This window comes from Terrapene carolina, unplaced genomic scaffold, assembly GCF_002925995.2.
Source record: "Terrapene carolina triunguis isolate 2854851 unplaced genomic scaffold, T_m_triunguis-2.0 Scaffold139, whole genome shotgun sequence".
NCBI classification, from domain to species: domain Eukaryota; kingdom Metazoa; phylum Chordata; order Testudines; family Emydidae; genus Terrapene; species Terrapene triunguis.
In genome coordinates, this window is record NW_020664490.1 from 2713170 (window position 1) to 2720179 (window position 7010).

Below are 7010 nucleotides of genomic sequence, written 5' to 3' on the forward strand. Positions count from 1 at the left end.
GGGGTGCAGAGATACCAGGTAGTGCAAACCGTATTCTAGATGTGGCCTCACCAGTGATATGCAGGAAGGAACTGTTGCTTGTTCCATGGCATAATGCCTCTTTATATGCAGTCAAGACTCATTCTGGCTGTTTGAACTGCTATATACCATTGCAAATCCATAGAGTAGTACTTTGGCATAGTCTTTTGAAGAATATTAAAGCATTTTGCAAGCATTAATGAAGTGATCCTATAATACCCAATGGTATAGATAAAAACTATTAATACACACAAAGCTTAATTGTGAAGCAGTTATTGTTTCGGCACATGCACCTGACACAAAGCCACAAACATAAAGAAATTAAGAGTTATGCCACCTAACAGAACACATTCTCTACTCCAACCCTTGACCATATCACAACTACTGTACACCACAGACACACATTACAACCTTAACTCTGTCCCCCTTTTGCCTTTATGCACATACTGCTTCACTAGATTGTTTGCCAACCCTAGCAGTTGTGACTATTTGGTGTAGTGACTGTGTTGAGAGCGGGTACTTTGGTAAAGGGTGTGTGCAGGACAGTTAAATGGGGTACCAGGGAGCTGAGTTACAGCTGTAGTGCATGACCTGTGATGTACGGCAGTTGTGGTATGGTCAGGTGTGGGCCTGTGGTGGAGTGTATGTACTGTTAGGTGACTCAACTTTTAATTTCTTTGCTTTTGGGACTTGTGTCAGGTATGCGTGTGTACACCAACACTATCTGCTTCACAACAAAGGGTTAGTGTGTATGTGTGTGTTAATTTCCTAAAAGTTTTAAAGGTTTAATTATTGGTAGCATTTTCACTGAGAGTGGGAGGATGGGGCTAGGAATCATTTTATCCATCAATAGCTACACATAAATCCTTCCTGTTGGAATAAAATCTGACAGAAAAATACAGCTCTTCACACATCAGTTGGACTGGCATGTGCCCAGTACCTCTGCCACCAGTCAACCAATCAGGCTTGCAAGCAAACAGCCTCGATTAATCAGATGTAGAGCATATAAACTTTCAGTTATAATGTGAATAACAGCTAAAAATTATCCTAAAATCCAATATAAAAGAGAACCTCCCCATTTGCCCAAATCTGGTTGCCCCTCTATGAAGTTTTGCATAGATACAGAACACTTTTTAAGAGAGATCAGACAACAGTGAAAAGTGGGCCTGCCAAGAACAAATTTCAGCCAGAGCCCAACGCAGACTAGCTATTAAAAATAAATCCTGAGAAATCAAACAAACTACAGAGAAAATTCAAAAGACATAAAAACTAAACCTGTGTGAAATTTCACATTGATTAGCCACTTACTTTTGGAGAATAAGAATTTATGCCCCATTTTAAGCCTATATTATATACAGCTATGGCGTTTTTACGAGGCATCTCCATGTTTTATGGGAAACTGAGGCTCAAAGAGATTAGGTATGTTGCTTAAGGTTTCTGCAAGAAGTCTGTTGCAGAGTCTGGAATAAGCCGGATCTCAACTCCCAGCCATGTACTTTAACCACAGCACCACTGTACCTCTCAAAATATCCAATTTGCTGTTCACTCTCAGGCCATGTCTACACTACAGAGACTATAGCTGCAGCACTGTAGCTATACCAGCATAATCCCATAGTGTAGACACAGCCTGCACTGATAGAAGGAGGTTTTCTGTCTCTGTAAGAACCTCCCTGAGCGATGGTAGCTATGTTCATGGAAGCATTCTTTGTCAACTGCCAGGGGTTAGGTTGGCATAGTTATGTGGCTCAGGATGTGAATTTTTATGCTGTAGCTATGTTGACCTAAGTTTTAAGTGTAGACAAGTCTTTAGTTCTTTTTCAGAATTCCTGCTTTCCAAGTATCTTCCTCCCACTGAATATTTGTTATTAAATATTACTCCCCATATGTATTCACTTGTATTTTTCCAAGCTGAATCTCATTATTTCTGGCTCAGATTTCTCACTTCTCTGTAGGTCCCTTTGTATTATTTCTCTGTCCTCAATGGGAATTGCAACACTTCTCTGTTTAGTATCACTTGCCAATTGAATGAATGTGCTGTTTAACCCTTCCTCTAGATCACTACAGTTCCGTGCCTAATAAAACCAGGCCTACCACCTGTCACTGTGCTAACTGTCCACCCTCATACAATTTGGCATGGTGCTGCTGGTCAATGACTGCTGTTTGCAATTCTTCAGTCTGTTTTCAATCCATGTGACAGTGCTTCTGCCCAAGGCAAATGGAAATAATTGTTCAAATACAATTGTGTGAGGCACTGTATCAAATGTCTGCCTATACTACAGCAGAGACTCATTAATGCACACTTCCAGGGGAGCCACATTGCAGGCTAGTAAGGTCTGTGATTTGGCTCAAGGCTAGTGGAGGTAATGCCATTTGGGAGAATGCCATGTCATCCCTGATCCCAGGAATGGCTGCAGCCCTGACCCAGGCAACTTACTGTGCTCTTCCTTCTCTGGCATTGTGGTGCTGAAAGAGGCGGGAGCGGATTCTCCCTGAAGCTGTTGAGGAACTCAGCAGCCACTGTGAGGCTATCAGGAGTGAGAGAGGCCATTAGAAAGGCAGCCTCCATTGTCCCTCCTCCCCTTCAACAGCAGCTCTTAAGGGAGCCACCAGCATCTGGGACCCCCAGGGCTTTCAGACCAGCTGTGGGAGTCAAGTAAAACTAGCCACCACTTCCTCCATGCAGAAGGGAAAGGACATCCACAGTCCTGAGCCCTCCCAACCTTTGTTAAGAGAGGAAGAAGAGGTGGCACAAATGGGTTAAGTTCCTTCCCCTCGGTCAAGAGGTGGCAGCCATCTTTAAAATAGAGTTGTAGAATTTAAGGCCCGAAGGGGCCACCAGATCATCTAGTCTGACCTCCTGTACATCACAGGCCACCAGCATCCACACAACAAACCCAGCAACCAAAACGAAACCAAAGTATTACAGCCCCCAGGAACCTAGACTGTTAGGAGGGACTGAGGGCCACCAGTGCCTGAGGCCCCCAGTATGGCAGAGAAATGATTGAGAAATACCCAGATAATCCAGCCATGTGACCCGCCCCCACACAGTACAGAGGATGCCAAACTCCCCCTCCCCCCCCAAGGTCACTGCCAATCTGATCCGGGGGTGAGGGAGGAGAATTCCTTCCCGACCCTCACATATGGTGATCAGTTAGACTAGTGGTTCCCAAACTTTAACAACTTGTGAACCCCTTTCACTAAAATGTCAAGTCTCACGAACCCCTTCCTAAAAATGACTATTTCCAGGGATTTTCTCCTTTACCTGAGTATAAATTATAAAAGCAGTGATCTTGGAAATATACAGTTTGTTTTTATGACATGCTTATTACACACTATTTATTATTTATTATTATTTATCATTACAGTATTTTTATTACATTATGAAAACGGCAACACTCTTCTGAGATCTCACTTTCGTAGCTTGTATCTCTTTGAATAAGCCTATTATAAGACAAGGCTCCTATGTTTCATCAAGGAGTATCAGATGTGAAACAGCATGAAGATATTTAAGAAGCCAAATCAAAAAGTTCCTCCTACACAAGCATTCAGGTCTTGAGCAGTCCAGGCAAACAACACACGTTACAACAAAGCTTAAACTTGGTCTTCATAATAATTTTAAAAATGATACTAGCTGCCTATTTAATTTTAAAAACAGCAAAAAATATCCACCTCCCTTTCCATTTCTTATACGGAATCTTGAAGTTTAAATCTCCTCAGTATGATAGTTATGCTTGCTTTGATCTGCTTAGCTCTTGGAAGTCCAGAACCCCCTGTAACATTTTGTGAACCCCCCAGGGGTTCACAAACCCCAGTTTGGGAACCACTGAGTTAGACCCTGAGCATGTGAGCAAGAACCAGCCTGCCACCTGAGAGAGAGACAGGTCAGTGTCACCTTAGAACCCTGTGCAGTGTCCCATCTCCAGCTGTGCAGATCCCTGATACTTCAGAGGAAGGCGATAATTAATAATTAATATAATATACACCCTCCATGGCTGGACAGAAAGGCAATGACTGCCTCCAAAGCAGCAGCTCTTAAGGAGACAAGTGAGACCCCAGAGATGGCCTTTCTGAAGACCTCTCTACCAGCTACTTTTCTATTCCTATAAAAAGCCTGATCCCGCCAGCTCAGCAGCAGTAACATAAATAACCTCATCTCAGGGTTTTAACCGTGCCAGGGCAGGGTTGGGGTGACATATCACTCTTCCGTTGGCCTGCAGAGAGCATGGAGGCATGTGAACTGTCCCTGCTCCTAGACAAGCCATAGAACTCTGTTGACTATGTTAAAGGAAAGTGCAAACCTGGAAAGCTGCTTTCAGCACAGGTTTACCACAGCCTGGATTAGTGAGGTGTTAATGTACATCCACTGCCTTCCCTGCACCCACAGATCTTGTAATTTGATCACAAAAAAGCTAGCATGTTTGACTGGCTCAATTTGTTCTTTATATCCAGAAAAATCTCCCACACACTGATCCTGGGCTTTTTTTCATGTTGCTTGTTAGTGGTGCTCAGGGGCATGCAACCCCCTCATGTCCCTCTCCCCCGCCTCCACACTGGGCATTGTTTATTTCCTTCTATGCCTCTTGTTTTCCTGTGTTACCCAACCACTCGCTCCCACAGGGGCCTTTGGACGCTTGTCTGTTCTGCATTACATAAAACTTTCCAGCTCGCCCTCCTTAGTAAGCAAGGGAGTTAGAGCTGGAAGCATTGCAGCTCAGCTGAGGGGAGCTGCTGCCATATGTATCCCCTACATGTAGTTGCTCCATTAGCTAACCCTAAAATAAACACATGGGGCAGAGGTATTGGTTGGTGGTGTTTTATTCAGGTTAATAATAGACAGTGAACCCTATCCTAAACAGCAATTCAAGTCACTGACCAACGCTTATAGCTTACGAGAAGTGGCCTTTATATGTGACAGCAGCAATGTGTCCTCGTTTGGGGACATGAAGAAGCTGCCTAAAAAGGGTGGTGTCCTATACAGGTTACACTGCATTGTAAAAGTATCAGAGGGGTAGCCGTGTTAGTCTGAATCTGTAAAAAGCAACAGAGGGTCCTGTGGCACCTTTAAGACTAACAGAAGTATTGGGAGCATAAGCTTTCGTGGGTAAGAACCTCACTTCTTCAGATGCAAGAAGTGAGGTTGAAGAAGTGAGGTTCTTACCCACGAAAGCTTATGCTCCCAATACTTCTGTTAGTCTTAAAGGTGCCACAGGACCCTCTGTTGCTTTTTGCATTGTAAAAGTATGTGCAGACATTCAATACACTAACATTAGACTTTTTATTGTCAAGATTTTCCAACTAGTATTAGCCAAAAACTAACAGCGAGAAGGCAAATGTTTCACTTGCAATGGCAGAAAACTTACTAGGGGTGTCGCAGGCTGTCCCCGACTACGCCCTCATTTTCATTTACAAAAAAAATCCTGGCCGTACTAGCACACAGCTGGCAAATAGCCAAGAGACAATGCCTGCAGGATTGTGCTGGACTGGCCAGGAGCATTGGTTAGTTTTATTTACTTTTAGTATTTGCCCTCTCCCCTGGGACTTCTTGATTATGTTTTCCAATGTGCAGACAACATTCCTAACAGCAACTTTTAGGATGTTGCCTTCTAAAGTTCATGATCCAGTGGTTAAAGGTGACCTTCAAAAGGAAAAGGGGTTGTGGTTCCCTCCCCTGCCCCCGCCCTTTTTGTGCTTCTTTAGGGTGTGTAATGAAGGAAGGTCTGTAAGGAAAGCTGTTTGTTTAAATAAAAATCTCATTTTTTTTACATCAAGTTTTTTCTACCTCATTTTTCACGGGTGCCTGGAATACTAGTAGGATTATGACATCAGAAGGCAAAGAAAGTGAAGTTTGGTTAAGTCAAATGGTTGGTTTATTTTATTCAGACTTAAAGCTCTGTTTTTTTTTTAATTCCTATTTAATCCAGATGCCCAACAAAGAGTGGGAATAAAAAGCCTCACTCCTTAAAACTCACTCCTTCTCTCTGAGCGCCAAGGAAATCTTCAGCAAACCTAAAGAAGTAAAGACTTGATATCTCTAAGGTAAAAATCAAGTAGAAAAATAAATAAATAAATAAAAAACCAACCAACCAACCTTTCAGCCTCTTCAATATAATTAATGCAGAAACATGTAAGAGCACAACCCCAATTATTTTTCCTTTGTTAGTCATCTTCAAAACACTGCAATGGGAATAAGGAAATATCTCTTCCATACCTGGCTCTGTGACTTTAGGCAAATCACTTCACCTCCCTGGACCTGTTCTTTCCCATCCATAAAACAGAGATGAAAATGCTTATCAGTCTCCCAAGATGTTAGAAGGCTTAATTCATTAAAGTTTGTCAAGTGCTTTGAGATCTGAGGGAAGGAGCTAGTGAAGTGTTTGAGACTGTTAGACACAGAGCCAAATTCAGCTGGGCAACAAACGCCACTGACATCAATGGAATTGTGCCCACTTATGCCTGGGTTGAGTCTGGCCAACAATTTACAGGATGTAATTGAGGATGCTGATTTATTTTGAAGTCACTAATAAGATTTATTACCCTAAAGGTAAATATTGTCTTAAACAGCTGCTAATTCCCTCAATATTTACTCTGAGAGAATGACTCGTATTGATTCAAGACTCTAGACAGTTTGTGTATTGTTCTGCACATTTGGTTCGTCTCTCACTTGCACCAGTGCAGTTCAGAAGCAACTCTGTTGAAGTCAATGGAGTTTTAAAGGTGTAAATGTAGTATAAAGTCAGAATTAGACTCTATATTTTAAAGTAAAATAGCGACCTTCATTATGTATATATAGTATTTTATATTCATTGTACACGATTTTTTAATGGCATATGTACACGATATTCAGAGAGATTAGGGTTCAGGCCTAATGACCTGCAATGATGGTGCAGTTTGGTATCAAGCTGCCCTTCAGCTTGTCCTATCAGCTGCATTCAGATATTGGTTTTTGTATCTAAATTAATAGAAAAGTAGGCTCATGTTAATTTTTTTCTGGC